Source organism: Eptatretus burgeri, chromosome 6 (genome assembly GCF_056783735.1).
Source record: "Eptatretus burgeri isolate ZD-2024b chromosome 6, Ebu_testis_v1, whole genome shotgun sequence".
NCBI lineage: Eukaryota > Metazoa > Chordata > Myxini > Myxiniformes > Myxinidae > Eptatretus > Eptatretus burgeri.
The window spans coordinates 63,995,582-64,020,708 of record NC_140966.1 but is presented as its reverse complement, the minus strand read 5'-3'; the positions used below and the strand labels follow the sequence as shown (position 1 = coordinate 64,020,708).

The 25,127-nt window shown below is 42.2% G+C and overlaps 1 protein-coding gene and 1 long non-coding RNA gene across 12 annotated transcripts in view; one reads left to right on the top strand and one right to left on the bottom strand.

The window, feature by feature from the left end:
- RHBDF1 (rhomboid 5 homolog 1) overlaps nt 1-23,038 on the bottom strand; it is a 155,502-nt gene extending 132,464 nt beyond the window's left edge. For 2 of the 11 annotated variants that reach the window (XM_085885393.1, XM_085885391.1), the window contains exon 1: nt 22,481-22,764. The gene's annotated coding sequence lies outside the window, so the exon portion shown is untranslated. Of the gene's footprint in view, nt 1-1,506; nt 1,836-8,878; nt 8,995-22,103; nt 22,124-22,250; nt 22,270-22,464; nt 22,771-22,867 lie in introns of those variants that run through there. The other 9 variants (XM_085885390.1, XM_085885402.1, XM_085885392.1 and 6 more) reach the window with 9 other exon arrangements.
- Nucleotides 9,008-25,127, top strand: part of LOC147024952 (uncharacterized) — a 26,756-nt gene continuing 10,636 nt past the window's right edge. The window contains exon 1 of the long non-coding RNA XR_015059279.1: nt 9,008-9,111. This is a non-coding gene — a long non-coding RNA (uncharacterized LOC147024952). The remainder of the gene's footprint in view (nt 9,112-25,127) is intronic.

Sequence of the window (25,127 nt, the reverse complement as noted above, 5' to 3'; positions counted from 1 at the left end):
CAGCCAATGATGCTACCCCACAGCCTTGTGCTGCATACGAACGATGAAGAACAGTGAGGAAGATCCAAAGGAGAACAATGGATGCAAGGGATTGTATTAAAGAATATATTATATTTATATCTAATATAATATAATATATATAATATAATATAATATAATATATATATATATATATATATATATAAATATAAAATTTGACACAAATTTGTCAATGAAAATGCTTCTGCCCATGTTAGATGTCAACACACTGTTATGTTTGAGTTCAATTAAAGGTCAGATTTTAAAAAATGAAGGTCACATGAGAGAGAAAAGAGGCAAGAAGAACATTAGATACTTCTACTTGGAATTATGGTCTGCAAAATTATTTTCCAAGTGCACAAGCCCTTTGACCTTTTGAACTAAAAATGTAAATAGTTAATTTTTGTATTACACTCGATGCAAATGTCAAGTTTGGTTGAAATCCCTTCCATGGTGAACGAGTTATCGTGGAAACCAAAAAAACGGAAATGGACGGACGGACAATGTGAAAACACAAAGCCTCCAGCCTTTGGTTGCGGAAGCATAAAAGGGCTTTGTTCCATTATTTGCATACTCCAAACCAACCTGAGTTCAGAGACATAACTTCAACTGGACGTGAAGAAGTCTTCCATTCTATAAAGGAAAACATTTTTGACCACATTCAGGAATAACCGCTTCAAACTCACCAAAAAGGCAAAGCTGTTGTCCTCAAATGTTTTCTCTGGAAATATCCCATTTGTAAATACAATGATTCACACCTTTGCATGGATGTGAGTTGAATGATGGCTTTGTTTGTGAGAGCAAGAAGAGTAGTTGTGGTTTAAAAAAAAAAAAGCAGTTGCTTTTTGTGACAATGTGACACCGTTTTATTTTGTTTTTGTACACAGAGTCAAGGCTCATGGAGGAGCTGGAACATTGAACATTGAATGGAATGGATCAGGACGCAACAGGACAAAAAGGACAGGACAGCTAACAGCTGAGTTGAAGGATAAGATAGAGGGAGATTTGGATAAACAATGGAATTGGGAAGGAATGAGGGAAGGAAATGAAGCATGGGGTGGACAGGATGGATACAGAAGGAAACTCTCAGGAAGGAAAAGCTGGAAATTTGGAATGTGGACTTGGGGGTGGGGGGGGGAGTTGAGGAGAAGGTGGTGGTTAACGAGGGTAGAAAAGATCATGCTTTTGGATTGGGGACAATCTGAGAGGGTGGTGAACTGCTGTCTTGAAAATATGGAGGAAAAAAATGAGATTGAAGAGAATGTGCAAGTTGTTCCACCCAATGTATAAGTGGGGGGGGGGGAGAGGAACAAATGAGAGGACATGAACAGCGATCCTGGATTGGGGTAGTTTCACCAGAAGGGGATTGATGGTGGACCATGTGAACCTTGCAGAAACCTGGGGAGTGGTGGGGGGTGGGGGCAAAGCATGGAAAGACCAGAGGGTGCAAGACCAGAAGGGAGGCAGTAGAAGATAGAGACCACAGACCTGTGTGTGATGGCAAATTGAAAGACCCATAGACTCAGCTTCTTCATGGGAGATTGCAATAATCTTGAAGGCCGTAGTTTCCACGGAGTCAGGCTGAGCAAGGTGTGAGGCAGGTGAGCCAGCCCAGAAGGGAGACAGTACTCCATCAAGCTGCAGATGAAGATCTACATTTGTCTGTGAAAATGCCAAAGTGATCATATTTAAAAGTATTAAAAAGTAAGGAGGCAGATGGAGGAGCAATCATTGTTTGAGATGAAGAGTCAGCACATGTCCTAGTCGATCTACAAAGACACATTTGGAGTTAACAGCGAGGCACTAGGTTATGTGACTGGCAGCACACACACATACTGCTAAACGAACTCGGTTGGCATGTGAGGAGCAGCTTCCTCGGCTATGTTTTCCCCAGAGGAGTTAAGCTGTTCATGGGAAAACCGCCCTGCAGCCAACTTCCTGAGCAGAGCTAATTTGTCTGGAACACCTCACATATTACGCATGGGGAAAACCCGGATTGGTGCAATACATTTCTCCGCCCATGAATGGTGATCATAGGGTGGCTGGGGGGGGGGGGTAGAATCAAGGAGCCATTTAATAAATGCTGACAGACATATAATAAGTGGGCAAGACAATTGGTTCATGGTTGAAAGATGGATGAAGGAAGATTAAAGCAATTAAAGTAAAGGGACAAAAAAAAAAGGAACAAAAAGAATTAAAGGATGGTGTGGCAGCATAATTTACACGAAGTTTAAAATCTGGATGGATTGATTGAGAAAGAGAGACAAAGAGATCTACAAAATTAATTAATTACAACAAACGACAGGGAGCAGCATTCAAGGCGCTATTTTAAAACCTGGGTTGGACGAGCGTGAGCGAGGGAAGGGAAGGGTGGCAGCTGAAGGGGGGGGGGAGGGGGAGATGGGGAAGAGAAACATAATCATTCGGAAAATTAAGACTACAAGAGGAAAAAGATGACATTCAAAGACTGGGTCACAAATCAGTACACAAAACTGGTCCCAAGAGCTTTAAAAAAAATCTCCATCAACAAAACCTTCGATAATAAAGACAGTCTTCATTAAGAAAAAAAAAAGCTGCAAAAGGGTAATGCTGATGGAGAACCGTCCTTACGTATTTGATTTGATTTTAATGTACCATACTCTCTCAACAGAAAATTGAAGCAGTCTTTTTAGCAAGGGTTATACTGGGTGGTATGCCATTGCCTTCGCAGTGTTGTTTGACCATGCTATATATCCTTTGAATGCCGAGCCTCAAGCAAGGTGGCAGCACATGTCATATTTAAAGTCTTTAGTACAACTCGGCCGGGGTTTGAACCTCCCAGACTCAGAGCGGACATTCGAACCATTGCATACCACCGAGTATGGTATCCTAACTCCTAAGACATATGGTATTCAAAATCCAAATGCTTCTGCCACGGTAATAAAGATAAGGACAGCAAGAGGTTCAACCAGAGTTGGTGTCAAAGCCACCCAATGCTCGCCTGTTTATACATTTATCGTTTTTAAAAGACGAGTCTAATAATTAATATTTTTCATAAAGCATTGCAGTGAAGTACAATTATAAAGCAATATATGTATTTGTATATTGTAATCAGTAACAAGAGCACAAGTGAGCACAATATACGCCCGAACAAGAAGGTATATCCAGAATTGTGCTACAACATGGAAAACAGCAACCACTTTAGATGACGAACGTATGTCGCTACACACCGTCTCCACAGTCTGTACCTATGTACCAAATATGAAACGTGAAAGTTGAAAACTTTGGGAGTTAGAGTGCGGACAGGAACGGATGGAAAACAGCATCCTGGTTGCCATGACAACCACTTTCGATGACGAACGTATGTCACGACACACCGTCTCCACAGTCTGTACCTATGTACCAAATATGAAACGTGAAAGTTGAAAACTTTGGGAGTTAGAGTGTGGACAGGAACGGATGGAAAACAGCATCCTGGTTGCCATGACAACCACTTTCGATGACGAACGTATGTCACGACACACCGTCTCCACAGTCTGTACCTATGTACCAAATATGAAACGTGAAAGTTGAAAACTTTGGGAGTTAGAGTGCGGACAGGAACGGATGGAAAACAGCATCCTGGTTGCCATGACACCACTTTAGATGACGAACGTATGTCACGACACACCGTCTCCACAGTCTGTACCTATGTACCAAATATGAAACGTGAAAGTTGAAAACTTTGGGAGTTAGAGTGCGGACAGGAATGGACGGACAGACAGACAGACAGACGGACGGACGACCGGTATCACATAATATGCCCCAATATATATATATATATATATATATATATATATATATATATATATATATATATATATATATATATATATATATATATATATATATATATATATATATATATATATATATATATATATATATATATATATATATATATATATATATATATATATATATATATATATATATATATATATATATATTAGAGTGGTCCAAAATCATTCAAAATTTGAATATTCTTGGGGCATGTTGATTATTTTGTTCTACCTGACTAGAAAATACTCCTGGCACAGTTTTGCCACATTTGCCACAGTTCCAAAAATATTTAGGGGTCCATCAAGAGGAAGGAAGTTGTTACATCTGGTGGGGGTTGCTACATCCGGTGGGAGAGAAGAAGACGTCAGTGGGAGAGAGGGAGACGTCAGTTGAGCTTTCGGTTCGCTGTCGGTCGGTGTTAAAAGTACTCTTTTATTTTTATTTTTTTATCTCTAATTATTTTCTTCTTCTTTTTGATTCCCAGAGTGAGTGAGTATGGCGTGTTTTACACGGAAAAGCACGGTACTGTTCCTCTTGGATCAACCATTGGAGAAATTCACCGACCGCCAGTTGCCCACTGAGAACATTTTATGCTCTTTCCTTTCATTTTTCCTATTAGTATTGTGACATTATAATGAATCCGTTGAGAGACTTTGATGGACCCCTAAACCACCTCCAAATCTGCTAATTTTTTGTTTCTTTGCGTTTTTCAACGTCAGGAACGATTTGGCAAACATGCCGCCCGCGAGAAATTCGAACTTTCATTTTTTTGGACCACATATATATATATATATATATATATATATGTATATATATGTATATATATGTATATATATATATATATATGTGTATATATATATATATATATATATATATATATATATATATATATATATATATATATATATATATATATATATACATATATATATATATACACATTATATACATATACAGTGGGGAGAACAAGTATTTGATACACTGCCGATTTTGCAGGTTTTCTCACTTACAAGGCACGAAGAGGTCTGTAATTTTTATCATCGGTACACTTCAACTGTGAAAGACGGAATCTAAAACAAAAATCCTAAAAATCACATTGTATGATTTTTAAATAATTAATTTGCATTTTTTTGCATGAAATAAGTATTTGATCGCCAACCAACTAGTAAGAATTCCGGCTCTCACAGACCTGTTAGTTTTGTCTTTAAGAAGCCCTCCCATTCTCCACTCATTACCCCCCCAGGTGTATTAACTGCACCTGTTTGAACTCGTTATCTGCATAAAAGACAGCTGTCCACACTCAATCAATCAGACTCCAACCTCTCTACAATGGGCAAGACCAGAGAGCCGTCTAAGGACATTGGGGACAAAATTGTAGACTTGCACAAGGCTGGGATGGGCTACAGGACAATAAGCAAGCAGCTTGGTGAGAAGGCAACAACTGTTGGCAAAATTATTAGAAAATGGAAGAAGTTCAAGATAACAGTCAATCTCCCTCGGTCTGGGGCTCCATGCACGATCTCACCTCGTGGAGCCTCAATGATCATGAGAGGTGAGGGATCAGCCCAGAACTACACGGCAGGACCTGGTCAATGACCTGAAGAGAGCTGGGACAACAGTATCAAAGAAAACCATAAGTAACACACTACGCCGTCATGGATTAAAATCCTGCAGCGCACGCAAGGTCCCTCTGCTCAAGCCAGCGCATGTCCAGGCCCGTCTGAAGTTTGCCAATGACCATCTGGATGATCCAGAGGAGGAATGGGAGAAGGTCATGTGGTCTGATGAGACCAAAATAGAGCTTTTTGGTTTTAACTCCACTCGCCGTGTTTGGAGGAAGAAGAAGGATGAGTACAACCCAAGAACACCATCCCAACCGTGAAGCATGGAGGTGGAAACATCATTCTTTGGGGATGCTTTTCTGCAAAGGGGACAGGACGACTGCACCGTATTGAGGGGAGGATGGATGGGGCCATGTATCGTGAGATCTTGGCCAACAACCTCCTTCCCTCAACAAGAGCATTGAAGATGGGGCGTGGCTGGGTCTTCCAGTATGACACTGACCCAAAACACACAGCCAGGACAACTAAGGAGTGGCTCCGTAAGAAGCATCTCAAGGTCCTGGAGTGGCCGAGCCAGTCTCCAGACCTGAACCCAATAGAAAATCTTTGGAGGGAGCTAAAAGTCTGTGTTGCCCAGCGACAGCCCCAAAACCTGAAGGATCTGGAGAAGATCTGTATGGAGGAATGGGTCGAAATCCCTGCTGCAGTCTGTGCAAACCTGGTTCAGAACTACAGGAAACGTCTGATCTCTGCAATTGCAAACAAACGTTTCTGTACCAAATATTGAGTTCTGTTTTTCTGATGTATCAAATACTTATTTCATGCAATAAAATGCAAATTAATTATTTAAAAATCATACAATGTAATTTTCAGGATTTTTGTTTTAGATTACGTCTTTCACAGTTGAAGTGTACTTATGATAAAAATTACAGACCTCTACGTGCTTTCTAAGTGGGAAAACCTGCAAAATCGGCAGTGTATCAAATACTTTTTCTCTACACTGTATATATATATATGTATATATATATATATATATATATATATATATATATATATATATATATATATATATATATATATATATATATGGCATATAAAAAAATAGTCTTCTTCTTCTTCTTTCAGCAGCTTCCCGTTAGGGGTCGCCACAGTGAATCATCCGTATGATCCGCATAGTGATTTGGCACATGTTTTACGCCGGAAGCCCTTCTTGACGCAACCCTGGTCGCCTCTTACGACACAGGGATATGGTACACCTATTTTAACCGGGGTATACACCGGCCCAGTACACTGGTACTCATTTCGCCGACCTCGGAAGGATGACAGGCTGAGTAAACCCCCTGGTGTATTAATTCAGTGGTCCAACGGGGCTTGAACTCAGGACCTTTTGGATCCCAAGCCGCTGCCCTAACCACTGCGCCAACACCAGGCTCGCATATAAAAAAAATAGTGTGGTCGATAAAAACATTGGAAAGGAAACTAGAGGGGGAGCACTCGGGAGAGTGCAAAACCTCCGCCGCCAATACTGCTGGGTCACTCAAGTGAACCTTATATCTTATTCATTAAATATGATGTCAACAGTTATAGTTCTTCTCTCCAACATTTTTTTTTGGGGGGGGGGTGGAAATCACTTAAAACATGTAGAAATGCAAAAAAAAGAAATCGAAATTTTGTTGAAAAAAAAGTTGAAAAAATTATTTTTCTCTAACAATTTTTTTTGGGCGGGGGGGGGGGGGTTGGAAATCACTTAAAACATGTAAAAATGCAAAAAAAAAAAAAATTTTCTCTAAAAGTTCTAAGTTCTAAAACTCTAAAAGTTAAAAAAAAGAAAACTTCTTTTCTTTCTTTTATTTGGGAGGGGGGTTGGAAATCACTTAAAACATGTAGACATGCAAAAAAAAATTTTTTTCCTCTAAATTTTTTTTGGGGGGTAGAAATGCAAAAAAAAAAAAAATTCTCTATTTTTTTTTTGGGGGGGGGGACCAAGTCCAAAATCTAATGGCATGATCCTTGGACCATACCTAACCCCCCCCCCCACCAAGTTTCGTCGAAATCCGTCGAGGAGTTTTTCCGTAATACAAAAAATTTAACATTTTCACGCTGACGCTCAAGCCGGGGGTATCGCTATAGCTCTCTGCTCTTCGAACAGGCGAGCTAAAAACGGTAAATACATGTGGCCTAAAAACTAGCGAAAAGCTTCAGATGGAAAGCCATCTGGCAGGAACAAAAGAGGGACAACAACAACTTCTGGCAAGAGTTTGTGTTGCAACTCCTGCATGAGCCTTCGACCGTGTAAGATAAGTAAATAAGTAAATAAGCAAATAAGCAAATGTATCAACAACCAGAGTTGGTGTCATTTCAGACTTCAATATCTAAGTACCCTTGAGACAAAAGATTTGATACAAGATTAATGCAACCATAGCAAAGTATCAGGTGCATCAAGTGACCTACAAATAGCCCAATCGTTTTGCATTATATTAATTGAATGCCACAGATAGAATGAAGGGTAATACGACTGTAAAATATACAGAAGCCTCTTCCCCCTCTCACGCTGTCCTTGCCCAACTGCTCCAAAAGGACGGTGTGCAATGGTTTCGGGGATTTCCAAAAGATTTTGCATCAACCACCATTCTGAGACAGCGAAACGTGTTTGAGTCTGCAAAAGCGAGATAAGACTAGAATGGCATTCGGTGGAGTGCGGACCTCCACCAAGCTGAACAGTTTACAGTTTTGTATCCCACCTTTAGGTCGGATCTGTTGACCTGCACCAAAATCCAATTAATTTGTTCTCGTCATCGAACCAACTCGTCCACCAAGTTTTGTCGTCATCCAACCACAACTTTTTTTGAGATATCGAGCTAGATATCATTTTGGCCCCATTTCTCAATGGTGAAGAATCAGTTGTGGAAATTTTCTTTTTTAATCTCGCATCCGGATCCAGATCTTCACCAAGGTTGAATAAATTCGTCCTCGTCACACACCCCCACCCGTCCACCAAGTTTCAGGCAAATCAGTCTTCAACTTTTTGAGATATTGTGCTATTTATCATTTTTGGCCCTAATCTCTCAGTGGTGAAGAATTACTTAAAATAATTGTAGTAGCCGGATCTAGTTCCGGATCTTCACGAAAATTCCTTGCAACACACCCAACCTGTCTAAAAAATTTCGTCTGAATCTGTCCACAACTCTGAGATATCCTGTTCACAGACAGACCAGCAGACCAACAAACAAACAGACAAACACACAAACAGACAGGGGTGAAAACACAACCGCCACACCTTTGGTGGCGGAGGTATAATAAGGGCAAAAACAAAACACAAAGGGTTATAAATAGGATGGCACAAGAAATTGGGGGAGGGGGAGGGTTAAAGGAGTGGTGGGAAATCTGTAAACACCAGTGTTATGAAAGTTTAAAAAAATGTGAATGCTGTACAATTTTAAAAATGTATACTTGGAAGATCAATCTTTAGACACCATAGACATTTGATAAATACCTACTGTAAATGATTTCAGAGGTGATAAGATTGCCTTGAGGTATGCACACATGCCTCTGAGCCATCCAGTCTGGGTTCCAATCTCAACACAGCTATAAATACCACCCTGGTGTTTCACCGGCAGGGCGAGACGTCGACGCGTGCGCCCTCCACCAACACGTCAACCCGGAGGACCTGCCTGCCAACGCCGGTCAATGGTGGGCGTTAAAGATCCCGGGTGTCTTTCGTGAAGAGTAGGTGAGTCATCTTCGGCACGCTGAAGAAATTACAAATCCCTGCCCTGGGCAAGCAACCCACTCTGCCAAGAAGTATGGAACACTGATAACGACACCATTTAATTAATTAAATAATTAATTAATCAAGAACCGAGTTCGAGGATTACAAGATTCAGAGCTGAACAACGTCCGACGTTTTTATTCCGAAAAAAAAGGAATAAAATACCAGTGGTAATGGAGAAGAAAATTAAACAGACAGAAGATTTTGGAACAGAATCAGGACGTTACTCACATTTTGTGAACAGGGAAGTTTGCGGTTTGAGTTGACAAAATGACTTGTTGCTTTGCTAACCTTTTTAACGAAAGATTCCAGAGACGAAAGCTTATTAAGATCGCTTTGGTTTTTGTTTTTTTTTTCCCTTTCCCAGCAAGGAAACCACGATTGCTCATAATACGAAACACTACGTACCGATTACAAACGTTTCCTTATGTACCGATCAAAGGTTTGCTCAAAATGTAGTTAAATCTTCGTCATGAAAACAAAATGTTGTGCAAGAATTCTTGAATCACCGTTTTCTCATTTTTACATCACGAGGAACCTATGGCTCACTGGAACATGCAAGTACGAGTGATGTTCGAAAGGTTCTTCCAATGAGATGCTCACAATTGCCCGAGACACAATGCTTTCTTATCGTCAAGACGAGATGAACAAATATGCACAATATAATTTACAAAAAAAAAAAAAAAAAAAATTATGCAGGTCAAGTAAATTAGGAGACATTAGTGCACATTTACAGGAATTCCAAGAAAATAAATAAATAATGCAGGCCCGTAATCTTGACGGAATGGCAGGATGGTCTCGAGGTACGCACACTCGCTTCTACTAAGCCGTCTTGCTTGGGTATGAATCCCGACCCAGCTGTAAACTGTCATCCCAGTATTTCACAGGCAGGGCGATTCATCAATGTGTGCACCATGGATGTCAAACTGGACGTCCCGTCTGCCGGTATTAGTTTGTGAATGGCAAAGACCCCACGGTGTCGTTCACGAAGAGGAGGCGAGCCATCGCAGGCACCATGGCTACATTTTTGTTTCCAAAATTCCTGCCCTCACCTCACGTTTCCCCTGTCCCAAGGGAACAAAATGCAAAAGGGTCAACCCCAAAGGGGGGAGCTAGGCCCCTCAGCTGGGTATGCATGATAATAGTAGTGGTAGTACAATCTTGACGGAGCTTCGGTGTGTTCATGACGAGCTGAGAAACATTTCAATGCTCAAAAGGAATACTCCACCGACGACGACAGAAACTTGCAATTTGTTCAGGGTGCCGATGATACCATGCTTCCTCTACAAGAAAGTGAAAGCAAGATATTTAAAGCCCAATGATCACTGCGAGCAAATTCTGTTTTAACGTCCTTCCGAGGGATGGTGCACAGATTGATGCATCGACCTGGCTGCGGAAAGCCAGGGTGACAGTTTATAGCCAGGCCAAGATTCTAACCCAGGCTGAGCAGCTCACAGTAGAGCATGCATACATCACAGCTATACTGCCAGCCCTCAAGGAAATTATAGGACGATATAAAAATCATCACAGCATGCGGGATTCTAACGTGGGATCCCACCATCACGAGCCAGAGGTTCAGACTGGAATGCCAAACAGGCCATCCTGAAAATGTTTTTTTTTTTTTTTTTATTCTAAAGATCATTTAGAAGGAATGAAAAGTTTCATATCTGACCTCAGGTCAACTTTGGTTTGGGAGAGTTTGGAAACGTTTAATCGCTGTCACAAAGCTGTCATCTGTTGCTTGGAAACCATGGATGTTAATTGCAACACACATGCACCAAGAGCTTCAGCAAAGGATTATCCAGATGTTGTCATTGTTGTGACATTTCGGAACAATTTCTATATTTACCGGTACTTGGCGAGAGAGGGAAAACATATTATTATTGAAGGCAATGAAGTCCAAGGTATTTTGAAATCTCGACAAATTCTCCAAAGCAGCATGCTTGTCGTAACCTTTTACTTGCCTCCCGTGGCACAAAAAGCAGATGTTGGCACCATCGCAAACCAAAGGGCTGCCATAGAGTCACGCCACAAAACCATTTGAACTCGACTTCGGGCAGTTTATTCTAAGAAATGTAAATAGTGCCTGAAGAAATTCAATGTCCCTCGGGCAGCTACGCAGACAGTCCGACGCCATGTTGAGGCAAATATTGTGAGGATATCGTTTGGAACTCCGTTAAGACGCATGTCGTCTGTGACATCATTATCAATTGTGTTGCCATTACCATGCCGAGGAGAGCATCAACAGAAGAAGTGAGTCAATACATAAAGGCAGTGGACTTTAAATTTCCAACATTACCGCAATACGCGTATACATACTGTGGGACAATGAATAAACTCCCGCGCCTGTGGGACAAGAGAATCATGAAAACTCTGCTTGAACAACCCAGAGGTGCAACATTCTCACCATTCTTTGAATGAAACTACAAAGGCAATCGGTACAGCGCATACCTCCGCCAGGCTGAACAAACAGTTTATGTTTTGTATCACACTGATAGTCTGGACCTGGATCCGGACCTGGAACCGGACTTGAACCAAAATCGAATTGGCTTGTTCTTTTCACCGAACCAACACATCCACTGAGTTTTGTCATAACTCGTCCACAACGTTTTGAAATATCGTGCAATGTATGTCGTCTGTCTCTGTCTCTGGTTCTTCATTCGTATGCAACATAACGCTGCAGGTTAACATCATTGGCTGAGGGTGCAGCTGTGCTGCTGATGCGGTGCCCTCTGCTGGTTACGACAGAAATTTGGAATTTGTTCAGGGTGCCGGCGATAGCTCGGCTACTCTTCGCGAAGGACACCGTGGGATCTTTAACGTCCACCAACAAATGCCGGCAGATGGGACATCGGTTTAGCATCCATCCCAGGGATGGCACACACACATTGATGAATCACCCTGCTTGTGAAACACTGGGATGACAGTTTATAGCCGGGTTGGGATTCCAACCCAGGCTCGATAGCTTTGAGGCGAGCATGCTCTCAATGGCAAAGAATCACTTTTAAAATTCTCATTTATGTATTTTCACCAAAATCTAATCAATTTGTTGTTGTCACAAACTCAACCTGTCCACCAACTTTCATCCAAATCCATCCATAACTTTTTGAGATATCGCGCTCACAGACAAACAGAAAAAAACAGGGTTAAATACGTGACCTGCGTCCACCTTCGGTGGTGGAGGTAATAAACTTCATATATTTGTCGAAAAGGAGAAGCACTGCTGTTGACAAGCAGAACTGCATAAACCTTCGGACGTTTGGAGCGAATAAAAACTGAAAAACCATGGAATACAGATGGAAAAGCCCCATTTAAATTTGACCTTGCCATTCATCTCACTAAAATACACAATTCGGTGTCTGTCTTTCTGTTTGCGTGTTTTTTTTGGCCGCGATACATTCGGTCATTACTTATCCAATCTTCAGCAGCTTGACAGGTGGACTAAAGATGACACTATGGAGGTTGAAGTGACTTAACTTCTCCTCCATCCCCAAAGGGGGTTTTTGCACCTTGCACAAACTCCATGTTGAAGTATATAATATGTTATCAAGATTTACGTGGAGCAGACCTTCCGGACATAAAAATTATTGCAGTGCCCACAGAAAGTCTACACAGACTTTCAACATTTTCATTAAAAGCATTGAGTAACATTATATTGACTTGATCTAACATATTGTTGTGGATTCCCAACCGTTCGGCATGCGAACAGCCGCATTTAGCCGAATCGCGGCCGCGCTCCCACCGGACGAGCAATCCAGTCGTAGCTTTCCGGATTAACGCCGAAATCCAGCTACGGTGTTTCTATAACACCATAGATCTGCCAACTCTTCTGTCCACGCACCACAGGGTCAATCGCCGAATTATCGATATACCTAATTATTTGCGTAGACAGAAATGCAGGGGATCTATACCTCGGCGGAAGCCTGTACGGACGAGCAACTCTTCAGCCGCTCGCTCCGTTTGCGATTTGCCGAGCGGGGGTATATCGCCCGACCCCGCCAGATCCTATTACTTTATCGGCTATTAAAAAGCCAGCTAAAATCCCGTACGCAGCAATGGCAACTCAAATGAGAAAAAGACGCACGAACAGGTCAACATTGAGACAGGCACATTTATTTACACATGGCACATAAGCATGCAATGGAGCAATGGGGGAAGGGGAAAAGGGGAGAAGGTTTGAGTAAAAGGAAGCCTGCAGCCGTTCTCTATAATTACTTAAGGTTGACTTAAGGACATGGCGCCACATCTCATACAAAAACCCCGAAAAGAAAGACAAGGAAGGAAAACGTGACCGTGTGGTGACCCTTTTCCCAGCGCGCGAGGGAAACTTCCAGAAGGAGCCGTTTTCCCGCTCAATCGGGGTCGTTCCCTCGCCGCTGTGCCGCATTCGTTATTGCTTCTTGTTTTTCTCCTGCACGTGTTGAGAATGCACTCGCAGGGTTGGGAGTCTCCTGCATTGGCCGGCGGAGTTGTTATTTGTTGGGGGGGGGTGGGAGGCCGTCGTCTGTTCTCCCTCGACAAATGCCAGGCTTCTAGCAACTGTGTGCTGAGGTGGAAACGCGGTGGTGGTTGTGGTTGGCGTAATGGTGGCGTGGTTGGGCGGTTGTGGTTAAGGTGGTTGCTGTGAAGGCGGTTGTGGAGAAGGTGGCTGTTGTGGAGGCGGTTGTGGAGAAGGTGGCTGTGGTTGTTGAGATGCGGTTCATGGTGGAGGTGGTTGTTGTGAAGCGGTTGGTCCAAAATAAAGAGAGCAAAAGAAAAACACTACCTCAAAGATCACAGCCCGGTTACACGAATAATCCCCTTTAGACCTTGGTGGGGAAATCTAATCTGAACACAGACTTATCGACATAACTGATCTCTGGGATACCTGAATGGTGTTCTGTGAATTTCCACAACCGTAACAATATTATAATGTAACCCACGGTCTGATCTAACGTAGTCATTTACACAGAGGTTTCGTAATAAATAAACCAGACTTACAGTGTGTGTGTGTGTGTGTGTGTGTGTGTGTGTGTGTGTGTGTGTGTGTGTGTGTGTGTGTGTGTGTGTGTGTGTGTGTGTGTGTGTGTGTGTGTGTGTGTGTGTGTGTGTGTGTGTGTGTGTGTGTGTGTGTGTACGCCCGGTATATAGTGAAGAGGAAGGAGGAGGAGGAGGAGAAGAAGAAGAAGAGTAATGTAGTCATTTTTGTTGAAGGAATTTTACATTTTCGTGTTGGTAATGGATACCCATAATCACACGTTCATGGCTTTTAATGCATACGTCCTGAAAATAAAAATGGCAGCAAGTGAGATCAGACAGAAGAGGGAACAACGAAAAATTGTTAAATTCCCACTGAACAAAATCATCGAGCTCGTTGAATTGTGCAGGTAAAGATAATTTGCTGCTCTCAAGGAAACCAGTATGTAAGAGCACCTTGGAAAAGGGGAGAGGGGAAGAGAAGGCAAAAGCTTTTTGACAAACAAGGCCATAAAGAATATTGCTACATGGGCATTGCACACGTCTGAAATAATTCTACATTGAAGGCTTCCACTATGATGGGACAATTGAGTATCCAAAGCTGAAGAACACCTTGAAAAGTAATGCGAGTATCATTTTTGCTGGACACGTATTTAGTACAAATAAACAAAACTCGACATCAAATATGAAGCACACTCACACACAATAAAACTCATTTATGGTATTTCCACAACAGTGAAAAATCTCAGCCATACCGCCATGTTTTATATCGGTTTAAATTTTGGATCTTGCACATCAAACATTTAGAAGCCTGAGGTCGGTATTCTGATTCTGATGTACCATACTCTATTACAGAACGTCGGTGCTGCCGAAGCAGTTTCTTGGCAAGAGTCCCGTTGTGACACAAAACTGGGTGGTTTGCCATTGCCTCCCCTGCAGTGGTTGGGGCAGGAATTTGGAATTTGTTCAGGGTGGCGGTTATATCTCGCCGACTCTTCAAGGGGCTGTCACACCTTGACGTTTTAGCCAGCGTATGGCAAGGTATCAAAATGTATGTAAAACGCTGGCGTACGCTGAACTATTGATGTTTTTTTTATTTTTTTAAGTTTTTGGCGTATAATAAGGTGTTGGACGTATGCATAACGTATTAGTAACGTACACAGAACATTTCAATCATATATAGATAACTTATACGAACGAATGCTCAGCGTGTTGTCGGCGTTCACAACCTATGCCCAACGATAGTCTAACTTATGCATAGCGCGGCAGCGTATCGTCGACGATCACGTGATGTAGGCTATTCATAGGCTGCGGCTCGACGATTCAAATCATAACCGCACCAGACATCGAAGTGTGAAGCCACTGTCACACCTTGACGTTTTAGCCAGCGTATGAAAAATTTGCCAAACCAAGCTGGCACACGTCGAATACATTTTTGTAAGTATACAAAAAGGTAAGTTTTGTATACGTTAAGAACACGCTGGCATACGTCGTAGTACGCTGGCATACGTTGTAGTATGCCGAGTACGTCGACAAATTTTCAGCATGTTGAAAATTTGTCGACGTACTCGGCGTATGGCACACGTTCCGCATACGCTGGCCATAAGTTATAGGCACGTTACGCGATCGTTGACACACGTTACTTGTAAGTTACTCATCAGTCGAAACACGTCAAGGTCATGGTTAGCATCAGTGTTCCAGACTCCCTGTGTTCCAGACAGTCAGTGTTCCAGACTCCCTAACAGCTTTTGTTTTGTTTTGTTTTTCTTCTGTATGACGGTGATGTTGACACTTCGATTTCTCGTGCGGTTATGATTTAAATCGTTGAGCGGAAGTCTATTAATTATATTATAACTGCGCTGGAAATCGAAGTGTCAACATCACCGTCATACCGAAAAAAAAATAAAAAATAAAAAAAAAACAGGGAGTCTGGAACACTGACGCTAAACATTACATTGACGAGTTTCGACTTACGAGTAACTTACAAGTAACGTGTGTCGACGTGTGTCGATGATCGCGTGACGTGCCGACAACTTATGGCCAACGTTATGCGGAACGTGTGTCATACGCTGGCATACGTCGAAAAATTTGTCTAACAGCTCGGCGTACTATGACGTATGCCAGCGTGCTCTTAACGTATACAAACTTACCCATAACGTATTCGACGTGTGCCAGCGTTTTAGCCAAATTTTTCATACGTTAGCATACGCTGGCTAAATCGTCAAGGTGTGACAGGGCCTTCACAAAGGACACCGTGGGATATTTAATGTCCACCAACTAATGCAGGCAGTTTATAGCTGCATCGGGATTCAAACCCAGGCTAGACAGCTTAGAGACGAGTTATGCATACTTCTCGAGTCGAGGCCATCCTGCCAGCCCGAGGTCAGGAGGTAAATCATGAATAACGAAATATGCAAGTTGGCAATTGGAACAAAACAACTGGAAGAAGAAAGTTCATCCAAAGAAAGTTAACCACTCAACTTGGAACCCTCCTCATTGTCAATCAGCTGAATTAATGCAAACCAGCCAACAGTACCCAAATCTACTACTTCACACACATATATATATATATATATATATATATATATATATATATATATATATATATATATATATATGAGATTAACAAAAAAGGCAGTTGAGGATCAACTTTAATTATGTTTCACAATAATTATAAACACAAATACAAACTGGTTGCACAAAATTATTATAGAAGGTGGTGAAAAATATATAAATAGTGAGGAGCGACGTTAGTTCGTACAACTGCAGTGTGATGTGTAATGGAAAGTCATCGCCAGAATTGGAAATCACAACAGGAGTCAGACAGGGATGCATGTGGTCATCACCACTGTTTCTACTTGTACAGGAATGGATATTCAGGAAGACTAAAGAACATGCCAGATATGGACTAGACTTGGCTCAATATATACATCTGAAGGAGTTAAGCTTTGCAGATGATATCTAGTTTACTATCAGACATCTAACAAAGTATGCATGTGAAAGTAAATAAACTCCATGAATAAGTCCTGCAAGTAGGACTGAAAATCAATACGAATACAACAGAGAGCGTGAGACTACATGTATCAAACAGCAATGTTGTCATGTGAAATGGCTTGGTCATACAAGATGTTGACAAGTTTACGTATCGAGGGTCTAAGCCCGAAAGTCACAGTAATGGCAGGACGGGACTCACATATGGTCACTGTAACAGGAGTATGGAGACACTCAGATGTTCCACAAATAATACAGAAGGTAAAAGTCTGATTTATGCACAGAAGTGAGAATCCTTTATGACCCCGTGCATGCAACGTGAAAAGTGGGGTTAGGCAATAGGTTAATTTCTGTTTATCTGTCCATCCATCCATCCGTCTACAAAAGCCAGTCTCTGAATGAGGAACAACTATATTTCAATTGAAATGTTATATTTTGAACACTAATTGGAACATGAATTGGAAAACTCAACTGAAGTTTAGCAGTACTTTGCCGATCAATTTGCTCCGATCTCGCATGCACAGAGAGGAGCGAGATAATTTTTTACTCAGTCTATCAGTCAGGCAGTCAAACAAAATTGAAAAATCATTCAAAACCAGAAATTTACTGTTTTTAAGGATGTCATAAAGGACACAAACACCAGGCATGAAGAACTAACGCAAGGTGTTAAAAAATAAGGTGGTGTATAAAACACATCTACTGTACTGTGCAGCAGTTCACCGTCCAGATTTTTTTTTCTACCAACTTCAAAGTCTCTATTTTATTTAAATTTAATTACAGAAGCAGAGTACCCATCCTACGGGCGATCTTGCTCCAAGCATACAACACGTTCTTCTGACGCACACCTTTATTTGGGCAGTGTTTAGGCAACTGACAGCTCTGCGTACGCAAAAATAAATAACCCGGGTTAAGTGCACGAAGAAAAACAAGGACAAATGTGTCCAAGAGCAGCGTCTTAAAGGTTTTGTCGGCTAAAAACAAACAAAAAAACAAACACAACAACAACAACAACTTCCGATATTTTGTCACGTGCCTTGATTAAGCCAATAGCGAGACCCGTCAAAATGTATTTACGTATTTACAATATATCGTGTATTTACGAAATTACAATACGATAAATGGAATAATCTTTAAATAGTAACGTCAACTTTTCAAAACTTTAAAGCAAATGTCCGAATATATTTAAAAGTTCATGATAGACGCTCTCAAAAGGAACCGTCAATGCAAGGATGTGTACTTGTGCTTCGTATTTAAGGAGATCCGGATCTTGTATATACAAGAGCCAAGTCCCAGAGGTTAAGGTTTTGTCTTCAGAAGAAGAATAAGAAGAACAAGAACAACAACAACAACAACGCAGAGCTCTCTATGAGCATCATTCGCTATGTGAGACGCTGCTAAAAAAAAAAAACATACCTACGGCTTACAATTAAAAACACCTCACAGCACTGGAAAACGTGGGGACAGGAATACTGTACTTTGAATGGTAGAAACTTGTAATACTCTCCCCCACCTGGACGTGGCGCAACACAATACACATCCCCGTCCCCAAGACCACAAGCAAATATAAAAACACCCCTATATGTTAATTGGGGTCATGATGATCCTTTGCAGCAAGTCTGGATGTAATCGGCCCAGAACTGTAGGAGGAGTAGCGTGACAATCACACAAACACACAAACACTGGTCCGTCAATTATAGAAATGACTAGACGACCCGTGAACCCGTTGTGACAGCGGTTGATTAAAAAAAAAATCGTTTCAAAAATAAAATAAAATAAAAAGATAGCTCCAGCGAACTATACCGCCAAGGTTGTTTGCATTGATCAAATAATCCCCAAGAGTACTTGACTGAATCAGGAATTGATTTTTTAATAATTTTTTTTTGTTGTTGCCCGATTTGAACAAAACTTGATATTGCGCGTCAATGTGAAAAAAAAAACGGAAAAAAGAAAGTCGATGAAATTATTGTGCGTAATATTCTAAACACAATTGTATTTATTAATGAACACAAGTATTAGATCAAAATGGAAATGTTTATTTTATGCCTAAAAATAAATCGTTCTTTGTCTATACTAAATGTTTGAGATTTTTAAATAAATCATTTCAAGAAAAAGAAAAAGATAGCTCCAGTGAACTATACCGCTGAGGTTGTTTGCATTGATCAAATTCTCCCGAAGAGGACTTCACCGAATCGGGAATTGATTTTTAATAATTTTCGTTGCCCGATTTGAACGCAACTTGATACTGCACACTGCAGGAGAATGGTGAGTAAGGTGGCCCTAAATTTTTGCGCTATCATGTACCGTTTTGGCTGTATTTCGGAAACATACATACATACATACATACATACATACAAGATGAGAGTTTTAGTAATACTAGTATGTGCCCGTAAAAAATAAAAATAATAATAATTAAAAAAAAAGAATAAATAAATATTCCAACCGCGAGCAAGAAACAACAACCACACAGGCCGTTTCTTCGCTCTCGCGTGCCCGTACGTGCGTGGCGCGGAAGTTCGCATATCACAGTTACGATGATTCGCAATTTAGGTTTTAATGGCCAATTATTCAATTAGCGCCAACGTATTTTACCTTTTCGCAATGTCGTCGCAATGAAAAACAAAAAGAGAAGAGAAGAGAGAAAAAAAAATTACTTCCTGGTTCGGAGCACACCAGCACTCTGATGTTACCGAAATTTATGCACCGTCTAATATGAAAACGATCATAACTTGGGGCATTGTGTTTATCTATAAATGTGCATAAGAAATCGAGAAATTATTAGAATACACGAAGTCATCACTCTCCGGAAGCCCGTACGTTGTAACCCGTAATGGGGAACGCAGCTGCGCTTCCCTTCCTCATCGGCCACGCCCACGCAATAACGTGTCTTGTCATTGGTTTGGTAAATAAATGGCCATAACTTGGGAAGCAATTGTCCGATTAATATCAAACCTTGAAAAGGCACATCCTCAGGTCCCCAGCAATATATCTGGCAAGTTTCAATTAGATCGGACCAGTGGTTGTCGAGAAACAGCGGTCACGCACGCACGCACGCACGCACGCGCGCGCACGCGCGCACACACGCACGCACGCACGCACGCACTGCTGGAATTATAGATAGAAGATACTTGAATACTGCAGAACACAAATCACCTTTTTGCCATTTTCAAAACACTTCCGTTTAACAATATTTGGACATGTTAAATAAGGTGGTGTACAAGACACTGCATCAATGGTGCTAAACTTCCAATAATTTTTATACGACCTTTAAAATCTTTATTTTATTTCCATTGAATTATATACCCAGCACTGCGTGGGGGTAGGGTGTTCTATGAACACTCTAGTTTATATCTATCACAAATATATTTTATGAATCTTCAGATGGAGTGAGCGATTGAGGAGGTAGAAAAAGGGACGAGAACAAAATTCAAATGAGGAAACATTGGAGATAGGATCGAGCATGGACTACATATGGAAAAACAAAAATCACAAAAACAGCGATAGGCTGGTATCCTGGAGGAAAGAAGGTTGGACGACCTAGAGAGACTTGGTGGCATACAGTGGAAAGGGAACTGGGGGAACTTCAAACAATTTGGACAGGGTGATCGATCAGTCAGTGGGCCTAAGACAGATGAATGGGGCATGAGTTATTCAAATGGCTCGATATACTGCCACGCATGACAGGATCTTAAACAAAATACTTTATCTCAGCAAACATCAAAGACACTAAACTATCCACACTCATCCATTACAGACCAAATTCCTCAGCTCCTTCAGCAAAGTCCCCATTAATCATTTCAGGAGACCACATTCATAAATCTCTGGGGAACTCTACTCCCTCCGCTCTCTCGAACCTGGCTCACACCCCTCTCAAAGAGCACCCTGCTCACACTCCCACCTCATCTCATCTCAGGAATCCCAACTCTGGACCCACCCCCAACCCCAACCCTAATTTTGGTACAACCCATTCATCCCTTCCCCCTCTTTGGAACCCCAACTCACAAACTTCCGCTCACACCACCATCCCCTCATACACCGCTCTAGAGTCTCCCCCGTCTAGACCACTCCACCACTCACAAGAACCCCTATAACCACCTCACATCCTTGGGGCCTCCCACTCACTGGCTCACCCTCTTGGGGCCTCTCACTCATTGGCTCACCCTCTTGGGGCCTCCCACTCATTGGCTCACCCTCTTGGGGCCTCCCACTCATTGGCTCACCCTCTTGGGGCCTCCCACTCATTGGCTCACCCTCTTGGGGCCTCCCACTCACTGGCTCACCCGCTTGGGGCCTCCCACTCACTGGCTCACCCGCTTGGGGCCTCCCACTCACTGGCTCACCCGCTTGGGGCCTCCCACTCACTGGCTCACCCTCTTGGGGCCTCCCACTCACTGGCTCACCCTCTTGGGGCCTCCCACTCACTGGCTCACCCTCTTGGGGCCTCCCACTCACTGGCTCACCCTCTTGGGGCCTCCCACTCACTGGCTCACCCTCTTGGGGCCTCCCACTCACTGGCTCACTCTCTTGGGGCCTAACACTCACCGGCTCACCCTCTTGGGGATCGCCTCTCAGTAACCCACACTCACACACTCCAATCTTAGGAAGCCTCACTCACCTATTTCCCCTCTTTCCAGGAAATCCCAACTACCTCTCTCCTCCACCCCCTCCCCCTATCAGAACGCTCACTTGCCCCTATCCTGTGTCATCCCTTCACCCTCTTGCAAACCCTCACTCCCCTCCCTCCCCCATCTTGGGAACCCACATGCAACCCCTCACTCCTCCTTAGGATCACCCACTCGCACGGAGGTACCCTGGCACCCCTCACAGGCACGGAGGTACCCTGGCTCACCCCTCACAGGCACGGAGGTACCCCGGCTCACTCCTCACAGGAACCCACCACACTCACTCCTGCCCTTCTCCCTCTCCTGCCAGGAACTCAGACTCACCCCCGAAGTCACCTCAACTCACCCACTCCATCATCATCATCATCATCAGGAACCCACACTCACCTCTCACAGGAGCCTCGACTCACCCCTCTCCCCCTCCCGCCAGAAACCCCGACTCACCCCTCACGGCAACCACAACTCACCCACCCCTCTCATAATCATCAGGAACCCCACTAACCCCCTCACTCTTTCTCAGGAATCCCCACTCACCCAGCCCTTTCAGGAACCCTCACGCAACACCATCAACTCCCCTCATAAACCAATCACCTCCTCTCAGAAACCCTCAGCCGTCACACCCCTCCTTGGCACATCCGTAGTATGTATGGTACAACGCGCAGAAGACAGCAGCTTCGTCAAACATTCAAACGCTAAACAGCAGAAGTTTTTTTTCATGACACGTCCAAGTCTACACGACACGGCCTACCTGAGAAACAACGGACCTGCAGACAAGGGGCCGGTACACCACGTCCGAGTCGGTAATGCCGGGACTTCGGAACCAGCGCTTGGTGGTCTCTCCGAGCGAATTCCTCCGATGGCAGTCGGGACCGTTAGGGACTCGAGTTCACGCGGTTCCTCTCTCACCTCGTCTCCATACATTCACTAACACCACACACAGGAACACACAGGGGGGCAGGAAAAGCTGAACACGAGCAGAAGCGATCTTTCTTCCCGACCTTTTCCAAACGACACTTGATGTTAACCTGAAGTTTTATCGTTCTTATCGAACTTTTTTTTTTTTTTTTTTTTTTAAATAAAAGTTTTAAATAATCACTTCCAGGAATTTAAAAAAAAAGTTGCTCGAAAGTTTCATTCGTTTGAACAATTACCGTCTTGAATCGGTTTTAATCAGAGGGGGGCAACGCCGTGAATCGGAATTCATACAAACGAAATAATCGCTGCTTTATTATTATGGGTGAGAATTTTCGCAGCCCAACCCCAGACTTCGGAGAAAGGGAGAGAGATGAGTCATAACATGTGGAACAAGCAATTCTTGTCTCACAGAACAGATGCACACCACACCACACCACACCACACCACACCACACCCACAGAGCCACAGAGCCACAGACACTAACTCCATAGTTAGAACTTACTCTCAAAAAAAAAAAAAAAATTAATAAATTATATACATATATAAATAAATAAATAAATAAATAAACATCTCCGGCAATTTTTCTTCACACGACATTCTGGTAATTATATATATATATATATATAAATATAAATAAGAGTGTAAAACTAAATACAATGTTATAAGTAGCAGTACAGACTATTCGGTTCCGATTCTAAACCTGGACGGGTAATACTGAGATCAGCCAAGGTTTACAAACATGGACACCTTACACCGTCCAATCATTCACAGCACCGTAGGACCATTTGAACTCTGCTGCGGTCGAATCGCATCGTCCGAATTGGACATTTCACCTTCGATCTCATCGCAAGAAGACCGATTTCGAGTTTTGCATGAATCCCTATGTAAAATTCAAAAACATGGATTTTTTTTTTTTTTTTACGGTTCGGCAACGAGGAATTTAGTTGTATAAATAAGTTGGGCGGTGTATAGTACTGTTTGCTCGGTTTTTTTTGAATCGATATTTTTGATTAAATGTTAAATTATAACTGAGAGTAAAAAAAAAAAAAAAAATTTCTCGCGTAACCGCCTTCTCATCATCATCATCATCATCATTCTTCTTCTTCTTCTTCTTCTTCTTCTTCTTCTTCTTCTTCTTCTACCTCGGACTCGGCTCTTTTATGTGCAGGATCCGGATCGCCTTAAATACTAAACACCTGTACACATCCTCGCATTGAGGGTGCCTTTTGAGAGCGTCTATCATTAACTTTTAAATATATTCGGACATTTGCTTTAAAGTTTCGAAAAGTTCACGTTACTATTTAAAGATTATTCCATTTAATGTATTGTAATTTCGTAAATATACACGATTTTCTCGTCATGAACAGGAGCCTCCATGACGGGTCTCGCTATTGGCTCCATCAAGGCACGTGACGAAATATCGGAAGTTGTTGTTATTGCCTTGAGGACGCGGCTCTTGGACACATTTGTCCTTGTTATTATAAATAATATTGTTATGGGTTCGTTTGCACGTATAATATTTTATTTAGGGTTCATAAATGTCGATTTATAAGCGGAGTGGGATGAATATATTTATAAGAATAAGCTCGAATGAGCTAAGATCCTCGTCCTCTTAATGATGACGTCATGAAAACGAATATGACGTCGTTGTGATGTATCAGGTTTGCGATAAATTATCTGTGCTAATGCCCGGCTTGATTCCCGCAAACAAAATTCAAACAGTTTGCCTAGTTTCGGAGATAATGGTATAGGCGATTTCCATTAGCGGCGATATTATGACGTCAACTTTTTTTTCTAGGAAGAATTTCCAAAATCGGAGATGGTTACTGCCTACGCGTGGGCTTTCTGCATATACATGGCAAGTTTCACGAAGATCCGATGAAAACTCTGGGTTGTGAAACAAAAAAATAGGAATGACGTCATAAGATTTGATATGACGTCACAGTGATGTATCATATGTGCGGTAATTCATCTCTGCTAATACCCTGTTCGATTCCCGCAAACAGAATTCAAAAAGCTTGCCTAGTTTCGGAGATAATTTTTTAGGCGTTTTCCATTAGCGGAGATATTTTGACGTCGTAACTTTTTTTTCTAGGAGGAATTTTCAAAATCGGAGATGGTTACTGTCTGCGCAGGGTATTTTTACCTGTATATGCCAAGTTTCAGGAAGTTTCGATGAAAACTGTAGGGTGTGAAACAAAAAAGTCCACAAGAAGAAGATGAAGAACAACAACGTGAGTAAGACTTTGAGATCCTCCACGAGGACCTAAAAATATTGAGTCTGCACCTTCTCCAGTGAGGAGGAAGATCACCTCTTATTGAGACAGCTCTGCACCGAAGCAAAAGACTGGAGAGGTGCTGCCTACCTCATAATCAACAAGAACTAAACTCCAGATGAACAGAAGATCTTTACAGAAGACCTTTAAATGAGGAGACCATCCTCCATTGCAGTTCTGTTCTTGTGTATGCCAGCTTGGCTGCCAGGTAGCTATCGCT